We start from the raw sequence: 15,021 nt of genomic DNA on the forward strand, positions 1-15,021 counted from the left end.
CTTTCCAGTTTTCAAACAGGCTATATTGGAGACTCCCCATTTTGCAGGAAACAAGAATGCATCGTCAGGCTGTGATGTACGGGATGTTTCTTTTCTCTGTGGTTTTGCTCTCGTTGTCTACGTGAAAATGAACAAGATCCACACACCTGCGTGTGTGAGACTATCACAGCAGCTGTGACACCCACGCGCTGGCAATAGAGTTGGCAGCCTGATCCCGGGACAAAGGTACTGATGGACATCCAGACACTCCCCACCACAATCACTGGCAAACCTACTCCCAAACACACAGACGCACAGGGGCGCACGCGTGGGAACACAAGCACACACACAGACACACAAAGACACAGACAACTTGAAGGAGAGCAAGGGATGGAGAGATAGAAACGGAAGGAGAGAGAGAAACAGCCATCGAGAGAGAGACAGAGAGGAACTGGGGAGATTGAGAGAGAGAGAGAGAGCAAGGTGGAGAAGGAAGTAGAGAAAGGGAAAGGGTGAGGGAGCTACAGAGGGAGAGCAACAGAGCCTTGGAGAGGGAGGCTCTATCTGGTAGACAGGGTCCCCTTTGGCCAGGGTAGTGTGGAGGGTGACTGGGCCGGGCTGGAAGAGGGGGGCAGGGTCGCCCCTGAGGGAAAATCAACGGAGCCCTGATACGTGTTTTTACTTGGATTGGTTGGTGGCCTTGGGGGTGCATTTCGTAGCGTCATTCCTTTGTTGGCTCCTCCCTGTCCTCTTGGTGCTGTGGGCCCTGAAAGTTGTAGAGTGCACCCGTCACTGTGGCAGGAGCAGTGGCGCTGAGCGTGCCCACGGGCCGCGGCTTGGGTCTCTTTCATTTTCCGGGTGGTATGGCCGTAGACAATGGCAGTGGCGCCTGGCTGGCAACCCGGGGCCGCGAGGCTGGGATCAGGCACCCCGGAGCCGCTTGCCCGTGGCCGGGCTGCTCTCCCCCTCTACGCCCAAGCACCACCAGTCGCCGCGCTGCGCTTTCTGCCGACCTCCCAGAGCGTCCGCTGTCGCTGGTGGCCAGACCACGCGCGAGACTGACGCGGCGCCAGAGGCCTCCATCCCCTGCCAGGGCTCTGGACTCTCCATGCGGCCACCCTCTCGCTGACACTCCAGGCCTTCCCCAGGCTCTCGAGCTCCAGAGCTTCCAACACCTGGGGCCCGCTCAGGACGGGGTGTGCTCCGAGGCGTCAGGGCCCAGGGCCCAGGGCCCAGGGTCCTGGGGTACCCTCCGGTCCTCCGCCTTGCCGCCGAAAAATTATTTTGGATTCCTGGCCGCCCCTCCTGCAAGGCCCCCTCTTGCCCCACACACCCAGAGCCGCCAGGGCTGCCCAGGGGCTAACAGCCGGCCCAGCCCTGCGGGCCCTTTTTCTCACAACGCCCACACCATCGTCGCTTGTTCCGACGAGGACCCTCCGTGGCCAACGGGGCAGGAAGGCTCTGCTTTGCCCCGTGCTAGCACTAGAGCCCCGGCAGCCTCATCCCGGGAAAGAGGGGCTGACGGACACCCAGACACACCCCACCACTACCACGAGCAAACCCACCCTGACACACACACGGGTGCACACGCGCAGACACACACACACGGACACACACACCACACCCGGGCACACACACACGGACACACAAAGACACAGACACAGAGAGCTTGAAGAGAGACCACCCCTCATATTGTCTTATGCCCAATTTCTGCCTCCAAAGAGAGAAGTAAAATCTAAAAGGCAGAAATGAAATCCACAGGCAGACAGCCCTGCGCCACACCCTGGGCCTGGTAGTTAAAGATCGACCCCTGACCTACTCGATTATGTTATCTATAGATTACAGACATTGTATAGAAAAGCACTGTGAAAATCCCTGTCCTGTTTTGTTCTGATCTAATTACCTGTGCATGCAGCCCCCAGTCACTTTCCCTCTGCTTCCTCAATCCATCACGACCCCCTCACATGGACCCCCTTAGAGTTGTAAGCCCTTAAGTGGGACAGGAATTGCTTACTCAGAGAGCTAGGTTTTTGGAGACGTGAGTCTGCCGATGCTCCCAGCTGAATAAAGCCCTCCCTTCTACAACTCGGTGTCTGAGGGGTTTTGTCTGCAGCTCCTCCTGCTACAGAAGGAGAGCAAGGGAGAGAGGGATGGAGAAATAGAACCAGAGGGACAGAGAGACAGCGATAGAGAGAGAGACAGAGAAGGGGGAGGCGAGACAGAGGGGGAAGAGAGAGCCCCACAGTAAAGAGCGAAGTGGAGGAGGAAGTAGAGAAAAGGAGAGGGTGAGGGAGTTGTAGAGCGACAGCGACAGAGCCTTGGAGAGGGAGGCTCTGCTCAGGTAGACAGGGCACCTTTCAGCAGGCCGGGGTGGGGTGGAGGGTGCTTGGGCCGGGCTAGAACAGGGGGTCAGGGACCCCCACCCAGGAAAACCAACGGAGCCCTGAGACGTGTGTGTTTTTTTTTTTCTTGAATTGGTTGGTTGCTTTGGGGGTGCGTTTCAGAAGGTCCTTCCTTTGTTTGCTTCTTTCTGTCTCCTTGGTGCCGTGGGCCCCGAGATTTGTAGAGTGTGCTGGTTTGTCTGCTGGGAGCAGTGGCACCGAGCGTGTCCACGGGGCGAGACCTGGATCTCTCTCCTGTCCTCAGGACTGGAGTTCACACGAAGTCTGTGGCATTGGGAAAGCGGGTGCACAGGGACGGATTTCCTCGTGGCTGGCGAAGACAATGGCCTTCCCCTGGGGAAAGCAGCCCACGGGTTCTGGAGCGGAGGTGTTCGCTGGGGTCTGTGGGACCCGCTGTCCCTGCCCGCCCCTTCCCCCGGCTTGCACGGTTGCCGCGTCGCTGGAAGAATGAATAGAATTGCCTGGGAGTCCGGGGAGCGTGAAGACACCCGGGACCTCAGGGAACCCGCGCCTTCGCCCTCGGGGTCGGTCCCGTCGCGCCAGGGTTGGAGCCGGGCTCCTGGTGGGGCTGCGGCGAGTCGGAAAAGGTGGGATGCTGCTGCCTGGCGGTGCTGCAGCGGCGGATCTTCAGGACGAGGTCCTGGGCTTCGGCTGGGGCGCGGGGGTGGTCAAGGGGTAGCAGAGGCGGGGGGCAGCTGGGAAGCACGGAGACAAAAGGGGGAAAGAGGGAGGGAGCGGGGAGCCAAAAGCCTACGGCACCCGCTATTACCCGGCGGAATCCCATCCAGGTACTAACCAGGCTCGACCCTGCTTAGCTTCAACAGATCAGAGGCGAGAGGGCCCGTTCAGGGTGGTGTGGCCTAGACGCCAGCAGCGGCGCCTGGCTGCCCCAAGAGCCCGGCCCAGCCACGCCCGCACGACTCCATGCGTTACCGCCACCCCGGGGCCGCGGGTCTGCGATCCGGGACCCCCAGAGGCGCTCGCCCGTGCCCCCGGGCAGCTGTCTCCCTCTACACCCGAGCACCGCCGGCCTCCCAGAGAGTCCCGCAGTCACCGGCGGCCAGGCCTGGCGCAGGACCAATGTGGCGCCGCCCTGCTGTTGCTGGGGGGGCGCCGGAGGCCTTTGTCCCCTTCCCAGACTTCCGGCTGTAGGGGCGGCCTCCTTTCCGTCCACGTTCCAGTCCTTCCGTGAGCTCCCGAGCTCCGGAGCTTCCACCACATCTGCCGGCTCAGGACGGGTCGTGCTCATCCCTTAACTTTTTAACTTTTTGTTGTTTCTATTTATATTTTATTGTGCTATGTCTTGAAATGTTGTCGTAGTTATTACTTTTGATTGGATATTATTTAGTATTCCTACCTTGAATAAGAGTAGTTTACACAACACCCATCTATAGTGTTATAATATTCTGTTTTGTTTCGTATCCTATTAGCAGTGAGGATTTTTTTTTTACTTTTAGGTGATCATTTATTGCTCGTTAATGTCCTTTTCTTCCTGATTGAAGTACTCCCTTTAGCATTCCTTTAGGACAGGTATGGTATTCATAAAGTACTTCAGTTTTTGTTTGTCTGAAAAAGTCAGTATTCTTTTTATTTGAAGAAAATTTTCACTGTATACTCTATTCTAAGGTAAAAGTATTTTTCCTTTAGTACTTTAAATATTTATTGCTTCTCTCTCCTGGCCAGTAGAGTTTCCACTGTAAAGTCTGCTGCCAGACGTGTTGGAGCTCCCCAGTATGTTATTTGTTCTTTTCTCTTTCCTCCTTTAGAACTTTTCTTTATGTTTGATTATTGGAAGATCGGTTGTTGAATGCTTTGAAGTAGTCTTTTTTGGGTTAAATCTGCTTAATGTTCTATAACATTTTTGTAGTTGGATATGGATATCTTTCTCTAGGTTTGGAAAGTTCTCTGTTATTATCCCTTTGAATAAATTTTTCTACCCCTGCCCCTTTCTCTACATCTTCTTTAAAACCAATAACCCTTAGATCTGTCTTTCTGAGGCTATTTTCTAGATCCTCCCCTGCCTCTTTCTCTACATCTTCTTTAAAACAAATAACTCTTAGATCTGTCTTTGTGAGGCTATTTTCTAGATCCTGTCGGCATGATTTGTTGTTTTTATTCTTTTTCTTTTGTCTCTTATATGTATTTTCAAAGAGCCTGTCTTCAAGCTCACTATTTCTTCGCTTGATCCATTCTGCTATTACATGGCTCTAATGCATTCTTCAGCATGCCAATTGCATTTTTCAGCTCAGAATTTCTGCTTAATTTGCTGTAACTATTCCAATCTCTTTGTTGAGTTTAGCTGATAAAATTTGGAATTTCTTTACTTTGTTATCTTAAATTTCTTTCAGTTTTTTTTTTTTTAAATACAGCTCTTTTGAATTCTCCATCTGAAACATCACATATCTCTTTTTCTCCAGGATTTGTCCCCAGTGCCTTATTTAGTTCACTTGGTGAAGTCATGTTTTCCTGGATGGTGTTGATGCTAGTAGGTGTTCTTCAGTCTCTGGACATTAAAATCTTGGGCATGCAGCACTATATGAGAGGTTTAAGAAATAAAATTTAAAGAGAGAAAAGGTGAGTATTTATTGTAGTCTTCATTGTCTGGGCTTATTTGTAGCTGTCTTTCTTGGGAAGGCTTTTCACATATTTGAAAAGAGTTGGGTGTTGTGGTCTAAGCCATATCTGCCTTATGGGGGACCTTATACCCAATAATGCTGTAACTCTTCCAGACTCAGAGAAGTACCACCTTGACAGCCTTCAACAAAATCCAGGAGAATTTTCTGGTTTACTAGCCAGAGACTCTTTTTCCCTACCATTATTTTCTCTCAAAGATACAGAGTCTTTCTCTCTGTTCTAAGCCACCTAAAGCTGGGATAAGAAAGACACAAGCACCCCTGGCCACCACCACTATGACTGTCCTGGATCAGACCTGAAGCTAGCACAGCACGGGTCTTGCTCAAGTCCTGCTGCATGCACTTTCTGACGACTGCCTATGTTCACTCAAGGCCTTTGGTCTCTACCATTAGCAGGTGGCAAAGCCAGACAGGCCTGTGTTCTTTCCTTTAGGGCAGTGAGATCCCTCAGTCCCTGGCTGGGTCCAGAAGTGCCATTCATAAGTCAGGGCTTTGGCCACTTTTTAATAGGTTTTTTTTTGTTTTTCTCTTGTAAATTTAAGTTCCTTATATTGAATATTAGATCTTTGTCAGATACATAGTTTGTAAATATTTTTTCCTCATTCTACAGGTTGTTTGTTCACTCTATTGATAATTTCTTTTGCGGAGCAGAAGCTTTTAAGTTTAATTAGATCCCACTTGTCAATAGTTTTATTTGTTGTTTTTGGTGTCTTTATCATGAAATCTTTGCCTCTATGTCCAGGATGGTATTGTCTAGGTTGTCTTCCAGAGCTTTTATACTTTTGGGTTTTACATTTAAGTATTTAATCCATCTTGAGTTGATTTTTGTGTATGGTATAAGGAAGAAGTCCACCTTCAATCTTCTGCATATGGCTAGCCAGTTATCCCAGCACCATTTATTGAATAGGGAATCTTTTCCCCATTGCTTGTTTTTGCCAGCTTTGTCAAAGATTAGATAGTTGTAGGTATGTGGTCTTACTTCTAACCTCTCTATTCTGTTCCACTGGTGTATGTGTCTGTTTTTGTACTAGTACCATGCTGTTTTGGTTATTATAGTGCTGTAGCATAGTTTGAAGTCGGGTAATGTGATGCCTCAAGCTTTGTTCTTTTTGCTTAGGATTGCCTTGGCTACTTAGGTTCTTTCTTGGTTCTATATGAATTTTTAAATAGCTTTTTTCTACTTCCATGAAGCATGTCATTGGTAGTTTAATAGGAATAGCTTTGGACAGTACAACCATTTAATGATATTAATTCTTTCTCCCATTAACATGGAATGATTTTTCATTTATTTGTGTCTTCTCTGACTTCTTTGAGCAGTGTTTTGTAATGTTCATTGTAGAGATTTTTCACCTCCCTGGTTAGCTGTATTCATATGTACTTTATTCTTTTTGTGGAAATTGTGAATAAAATTGCCTCTCTGATTTGGCTCGTAGTTTGGCTCTTCTTGGTGAATAGGAATGCTAGCAAATTTTGTACATTGATTTTGTGTCCTGAAACTTTGTGGAAGTTGTTTATCAGCTTAAGGAGTTTTGGGTCACAACTATAGGGTTTAGATAGAGAATTATGTTGTCTGCAAACAGAGGTAGTTGGACTTCTCTTTCTATTTAAATACCCTTTATTTCTTTCTCTTGTCTGTTTGCTCCAGAAAGGACTTCTAATACTATGTTGAATAGGAGTAGTGAGAGAGGGCATCCTTGTCTTGTGTGGGTTTCAAGGAGGATGCTTCCAGATTTTGCCCATTTAGTATAATGTTGGCTGTGAGTTTGTCATAGGTGGCCTTTATTATTTTGAGGTATGTTCCTTTGATACCTCATTTAATTGAGAATTTTTAACATGAAGCTTTGTTGAATTTTACTGAAAGCCTTTTCTGCATCTGTTGAGACAATCACGTGGTTCTTATCTTTAGTTTTATTTATGTTATGAATCACATTTTATTGATTTGCCCATGATGGACCAACCTTCCATTCCAGGGAAGAAGCTTACTTCACTATGGTGAATTAGCCTTTTGATGTGTTGCTAGATTCAGTTTGCAAGTATTTTGTTGTGGATTATTGAATGGATGTTCATCAAGGATACTGGCCTTAAGTTTTCTTTTTTTGTTGTGTCACTGCCAGGCTTTGGTATCAGGATGTTTCTGGCCTCATAGCATAAGTTGGGGAAGAGTCCCTCCTCCTCTATTTCTTGAAATAGTTTCAGTAGGACTGGTACTGGCTCTTCTTTGTACATGTGTTAAAATTTGTTAATCTATCAGGTCCTGGGCTTTTTTGGGGAGTTGATAGGCTATTTGTTACGGATTCAATTTTTGGAGCTCATAATTGGTCTGCTCAGAGACTGAATTTCTTCCTGGTTCAGCCTTGAGAGAGTATATGTGTCCAGGAATTTATTAATCTCTTCTAGGGTTTCTAGTTTGTGTGTATAGAGATGCTCATAGTAGTTGCTGGTTGTTATTTTTATTTCTCTGAGGTCAGTGGTAACATTCCCTTCATCATTTCTAATTTTGTTTATTTGAATCTTCTCTCTTTTCTTCTTTATTAGTCTATCTAGTGCCCTATCTATCTTATTAATTTTTTCAAAAAACCTTGATTAAGTGATCTTTTGAACCTTTTTTCTTGTCTCAATTTCTTTCTATTCAGCTCTGATTTTAGTTATTTCTTGTCTTCTATAAGCTTTGTTGTTGAGTTCTTCTTGCTTCTCTAATTCTTTCAGTTGTGATATTAGGTTGTTAATTTGAGATATTTCTAATTTTTCGATATGGGCATTACTTCTTATGCCCTACTCTAACTTTTGTCCTTCTAGAAAACTCAGAACTATGCTTTCTAAACCAATTCAAACTTTCTCAGTGAATCAACCTGGTCTCCCTGAGGCAAAGTTCGCAATTTTCCATTACACATGGTTCTCTTTCTCTGTAAGAATATCTAATGCAACAATGCAAGTGTTTCTTTCCCTCCTGGTAATGCGGGAAACACCTTTTGGCTGAGACCGAGACTTAAAACCTTGTTCTTCCAACACTAATGAAGATCTATTTAGAAAGCCTCCATTTTTACAGAAAAGATATATAAACACCAATGAAAATAAATATGAAATTATATGACATGCAATTATATTGTGGAAAGACTGAATAAATAAGTGAACTAAGCTCTAAGAAAAAAGATGATGATATAAAATGATATAGAAGTAAAAACCTCGGCTGGTATAGCATAATTAATGTATCAGTAAAGTATGTACATTGTAGAAGGGGCAGGAAGACAGCACACAGAGTGAGACCGGACCAAAAGCTTTAAGGGAAGTTCTATACCCTTAAACGAGATTAAAGTGGACTCAGGAAAACATGGGCCACATGAGGGGAAGGACACATGTTCCAGACGGGCCAAAGCTCAGAGGATCTCTACCTTCTTCAGGAGGAAAGGGGAGGCAAAGCAGCAGGCAGAAGACAGCACAGCCAGGTCAGCACAGGGCACTCAGGCCAAGCCAGGTGGGCTCCATCCTACAGGTAGTGAGGAGCCACTGCCGGGTGGGCTTTATTCATTAGTTTGTTTTGTTTCCTTTAGTAACGAAGGCACATGATCAAAGTTGACCTTTGTAAGTGCTGCAGCTGAACAAAAAGATGGATATAACCAGTATTTTAAAAATTATGTTGTATAGAGCACTACCCTCAGTGAGATATTAGTAGAACACACTTGCACACACACGCACACACACTCACACTGAGCCCAGATTATTCTGGCAAATACTAGGTTAAGCAAACTAAAAGAAACATCTTTTGTGCTGGACTTCTCAGAACCTGGAATGTGGCTATATGACTCATAAAACATCAAGGTTAAGACAGAGCATGTCATTTTTTCCCAGAAAAGTTGAAACACTTTCCTTCCCTTGGCTTCAGTGTCACCTTCTTTCTCCTGGTTCTCTATCAACCTCTTTGGCTGCTCCTTCTTGATTTCCTTTTTGACAATCTGCTGCTGCTCAGCCATTCTCTTTTCATTCCCCGTGGATTTCTCAAATGTGGTTCTATTCCTGCAGATTAAACTTCCCTTGTTTTTCCTGACACCTCTCCTTGTCTGACCCTCCCCAGTTCTAAGGCAGGTGTTCCATCTGTGTGGGCTTTTGGCATCCTGGGATGCTCCCAGCATGTTCCCTGCCACACTTCATCAGGTTTTCTCCGTAGACTCTGCGAGGGCAGCAGCCTTGTCTCCACCATTCCTTCAACGCTCAGCACATAACACGGAAGCTGACTCCATAACATTTAGTTGGCCAACTGAGACTAAATGTATGTTCCTCTAGATCTTAAAAAGTTACAGAAACATAGCACAATAGTCAAAAAAATTCTCTTTAGTCAGGAGTTCTCTATATATGTGCAACAGTTTGAAGTCATTATTAAAGCAAAGTGAAAGAGAAACTGTCACAAAATTCCCTAAGATAAATTATTTTGCTTTAATCTTCAATTCGTTATGTGAGATAATCAAGACCATGTGTTATTGTACATATTTCTAGCTTACAACACAATGACCTGATTTTTATTGTTTGAAATAACCACAATATAAATCAGTTAATTAAAAATTGCATAAGTAATCCTTTCAAATAAAATTCTGCCTAAATTTTCCATTACTCATATGTTCAAATGATAATGAGCTCATAGGCTTTTCCAATACCTCAGTCAAAACATTGTACTGATTCCAGCTGTGGGAATACTATCTGAAAGTTATTTTACAGATGGGGAAAAGGTACTTACGTGACGTTGGCCTTTGCACCACTGTGCCCTTTTGGGTCAGGAAAAAGCTGTTCCCTTAAAGTCCTAAAATCTCTTCTGTCAGGTCTGAAGGATGGGTGGGAAACACAGTTTTACGAATTTTAGCCACAGATGTTTTATTCCTTGCTTAAAGCAGTGACTAGATAAAGGCCACTAGAAGAGCCTCCTATGTTTCTTTAGAAGTGTGTGCCTGAGAACATCTTCCTGAAACACTCCCTTGTCTCTGCCCAAAATCATTTTAGGTAGGAAAATCAAAACTCAGCAGGCTGAGGAGATCGAAGGGGATCACTGAGCTCTGAGTCTTATGAGGGAAGAGAGAGAGGTCTAAGACTTTTTGTGTATAAATTTAAGGGTTCCAAGTACAATTTTGCTGTAAGCATGGATGGCATAGTGGTGAAGTCAGGGCTTTTAGGTATCCATCACCAGAATAACGCACATTGTACCCATTAAGTAATTTCTCACTGTTCACCCCTTCCATCCCCTCACCCTGCTGAGTCTCCATTATCATTCCACTCTCTACGTCAATATCTACACATCTTTTAGCACCCGCTTATGAGTGATAAAATACGATGTTTACTCTGTGTCTGGCTTTCTTCACTTACAACAATGGCCTCCAGTTCCATCCATGTGTCTGCAAAAGTTATGATTCTATTGTTTTTTATGCCTGAATAGTATTTCATTGTGTATATTTTCTACATTTTCTTTCTCCAGTCATTTGTTGATGGACATTAGGTTGATTTTATATCTGTGCTACTGTGAATAGTGTTGCAACAAATACACAAGTACAGTTATCTTTCTGATACATTGATTTCTTTTCCTTTGCATAAATACTCAGTGGTGGGATTGCTGAATCAGACAGAGCCAATAGATGATCAGTAATGGTGGCCAATCATCAGCTAGAAACAAATTACTTAGCAGGGCTTGAAAACACCAAAACTCTGAGACCACTGACCTTCAAAAACTTCAACAGCCCTGAGTGAAAAGTCCAAACACATTTATCTACCATTCGAAGACGCTTTATTGTCTGTACTCTGTGCATCTCAGTAGTCTCTTTTTACCACACTGTCTATATACTGCATAAGCCATTTATATGAAACTATCTGACACTCCAAGGCATCTTATACTATATAGTCAACCATGTATCCCTAGTACTTAACACAGTCCTGGCATATAGTTTGCTACTAAACTTTTGCAGAATGAAGGAATTATCTTGTATCCAGGTTCCAAGTTTTAAGGTGATTCTTCACTAAAAAAAGTATTACAGTTCACAAATAATCTACTTCCCTTTTTACAAATGGGATCGATTTTTATCTTATCTCCTAATAACATTACTTTCATTTATTCCGATCTAAATATACTGTCCTAAGAGAACAGTTAGAAAGAGTTGAAGCTGGAGTTTGAAGAATTGTACATGGTCCTGTGATCCCCTACCTTGTTTTAACCTGAGTGACTCTCTCCTAGAGGAGAGAGAGCCGGAGAGACTCCATTTTAGTTTCTTCAAGTGCAGCCCCCATTACCTCCCTCCCTTAAGGGCATAACGAGTGTAAACTGACTCAAAGCACGTCCAGGAATGCACTTACTGATAAGATATTGAGGCAAGCTGCACCAGCAGCTCCTGGGGACGCGCTCGGTGAATGTCACACAAAACCCCTGCATGTCTCTTTTTGTGATAGTTTAAGCCCCTGCACCTGGAACTGTTTATTTGTTTTGTAACTGCTTTTGTAACCAATTAATTTTTTAACTATTTGCCAGCTCTGCTTCTGTAAAAATTGTTTCAGTTAAACTTCCCCTCCCATATTTAGACCACAGAATAAAAACAAAACCAGCCCCTTCCTCAGGACCAAGAGAATTTTGAGCGTTAGCTGCCCTCGGTCGCCGGCTAATAAAGGACTCCTTAATTTGTCTCAAAGTGTGGCGTTCCTCTATAACTCGCTTGGTTACAACAGTCCACACTGTGGCCTGAGGTGCATCGCCCACCTGAGCTTCATCTGTTAGGTATGTCAGGGAATATAAGCAGGGTGAGAGTGGCCTCATCAGAGGACCCCAGATCTCTGGCTTCCCCATCTGGCAAGTGCACCTCTGTGAACAAAGACTTCAGAGCCAGATGACAAGAACGGCCCAAGCAGTCCACTAGGGAAACCTGGGCCCAGTGTACATCAATGCAGAGCATCAAGCATGGCGTAACAGGTGCACAGTTGCCTATTCCTGTTCAGAGATGACTGCATCTCACACACTGTAAAATGAGGAAATGCAGAGAAGCAGATCTAACTGAAGAAGACAGCAGGAGCAACAAGGAGGGACAACCATGACCTAGGAAGGCACTGTGCCAGAGACGCCTGGACCCCACGCTAGGCTTAGTGCCTTTTATACCCGTTGGGACCCAGCGCTTTCCCTCTCCATCACAATGCATACATGACATTATTTGTTGTTTAAAATATTGTCCTTAGATTTCACCTTTCCTAGGAGACACAGGCAAACCCTGTGACACTACAGCTTCTGGCAAACAGTAGGTGCATCACAAACATCTGCTGAGTTCACACACTCTTGCCTTCTCAAACCTTCTTGTCAAGTCTTCAGTGAAAAGGAATTGCTGATTGAGCAAGAATTAAACTTCTAGAGACTCCTGGATCCACTGAAGTTTGAGACAAGGTGAGATTTGTTTACTGCCATATTCCTAGCTCATAGCATACTGTAGTCACTTAAAAAATGTTTGTTGAATCAGTGAGTGAATTGATTCATACGTCATACTTATCTATATATTTTCTGAGAAAAATTGATAAATTTAATAGTTTAATTCTAGTATAATTTTACTTTACTTACTCAATGAACCTGACAGTTCAACTGGGTGCCAAGCACACTGCTGCTGAAGAAAAAGAGGTGTAAGATACGACTTCTGTCTACAAGAAAGCCACAGTCTAAAAAGTAGAAACATACGAACAAATTATAACAATACATAGGCTAAATTCAAAATCAGAGGGGTTTGTTTCTATTTTAAACAGCTCTAGTCAGGAAGTGTTAGAAAGTTCTAAACAGGAAATGTTCCAACACACCATCCAAACATGAAGCAGGAGACACCCATAATTGAGTTTGCTGCCACCAACCCCAACAGCAAGAATTCCAGTCCCGCTGCTGCAAAGTAAGTGTCACTCTGATTTTATTACTGCTGTGTAACCCAGTTTTAGACTCTCTGGTTCTCTCTTAATATTCTAAAAAACTGTTAAAGAGAAAATATTATTATGGTGATGAGCCCATCCACTGCAGCCATCTCAACATCATACCAATTATAAGGCCTATCATTTAAATAGAAAACTGTTAGTTTAACTTATTTATCCAAATATCAGTATTAGATAAACATGTTTGTCATCAGACTTTGGATTTGTGGGTTAAATAGCATATAAATATGATTAGAGCCTTAAAGTTTACACTTCTCTGGTTTGCTCAATTTTTTTTCAAAATAGCATATGCCTTTCTAAAAAATTGTTAGTATATTTTTTACAATGAATATTAAAATATATATTTTCCAAAAACAAAATGCAGCTCCCATTGGTAAATGATGATGTTGAGATACAACAGACAACTTCTCTTGGAAACCATTTAATCAGTGCTCACTTTTGCACTCTTTCCAGAAATGTCAATGGCTTTAAAATGTAGAAGTATATTATACAACTAAACTTACACTTATTCAGTATTGTGCAATATTTAGTACTTGTTCTAGCTATCTCTTGCTGAATAGTAAGCCATTCCAAAACTTCAGGAATTATTTATTGTTTAATATTGTTTATTGTTATTATTTGTTCAGTGATTTTAAATAATATTATTTCTCATGGTTTTGTGGGTTGATGGGCACTACAAAAGTTCTCTTTTGGAGTCTTTCTTGCAGTTGCTGTTGGTTGGCTGCTGCTGAACTCACCTGAAACCTCCACTAGACTAAAGAGCCTAGACAGGTCACTCATATGGCTGGCAGTGCATATTGGCTGCTGAGTGTGATGTCTATCTGACCTCTCCATGCTATCTGGAGTGCTCACAACTTGGTAGTTTGTCCCAAGACACACAGGCAAATACTACAAAGCTTCTTAAGACCTAGCCTTGGAGGTCCTAGAATACAACTTCTGCTCCATCCTATTGGTAAAGCAAGTCATTGTGACCAGCACAGATTCAAGAAATTGGAGTTTCGACTCCAGCTGTCAATGTAAAGAGCAGCATGTGCATGCAGGGAGGAAAGAAATTGAGGGCATCATCTTGAAAACTATCATATCACATTATTATTCCAACTAATGAACATTATGTTTTAGATGGGTAGTACTAGCTACTCGTCTCTCCCCCAGAAACCCAAGCTAAGCATGGACATATTGAAGAGAATGTCAGCACCATTAAAAAAACTCTAGAAAAATCACATGTGATGACTGAGGTTAATTCAGTCTGTCAATTACATCAATATAATTCCCTTCTTGTAACCCTAAATAAGGTGAAGCAGAATTGAATTCTACAAAAGCCTTTCATCTGTTTTCCTATGGAATAATTAACAAACCCAATAAATGTATAAATAGTATGAAGTCCAATTTATTTTAGATTTTTACCTTTTAATTTCAAAGCTTATAGAAATCCAGAGAACTAATCATCATAGTCCGTAATGCCTGGACCAGAAGTCCTTGTTCTAAGAGTATCTTGTGGCATGCTAAAAATGTATTACTAACTAGGAAATTTAAAACTCTTTGTTAGTGATTTTAAGAGAGCTGACTAGCTCATCACCACAGTTCACACAGATTAAGAATGGAGATTACTCTGCTGAGTGGATTCATAGTGATCAGAAAAAAAAAATCACAAAAGAGGGAAGGAGATAGAGAAGGGGAAACATACTGTCAGTCCCTACAATTAAAGTGATTTTTCGAATGGTTTGATTTTGTATTTGCAAAGGAAAGGCAGCTTATTGTGATAGAATAAGAATCCCACATATATATATATATATATATATTTTTTTTTTTTTTTTTTTTTTTTTTTTTTGAGACGGAGTCTTGCTCTGTCGCGCAGGCTGGAGTGCAGTGGTGCGATCTTGGCTCACTGCAAGCTCTGCCTCCTGGGTTCATGCCATTCTCCTGCCTCAGCCTCCCGAGTAGCTGGGACTACAGGCACCCGCCACCACGCCTGGCTAATTTTTTGTATTTTTTGTAGAGACAGGGTTTCACCGTGTTAGCCAGGATGGTCTCGATCTCCTGACCTTGTGATCCTCCCACCCCAGCCTCCCAAAGTGCTGGGATTACAGGCG

This window comes from Gorilla gorilla, chromosome 14 (genome assembly GCF_029281585.2).
Source record: "Gorilla gorilla gorilla isolate KB3781 chromosome 14, NHGRI_mGorGor1-v2.1_pri, whole genome shotgun sequence".
Classification (NCBI taxonomy): Eukaryota; Metazoa; Chordata; class Mammalia; order Primates; family Hominidae; genus Gorilla; species Gorilla gorilla.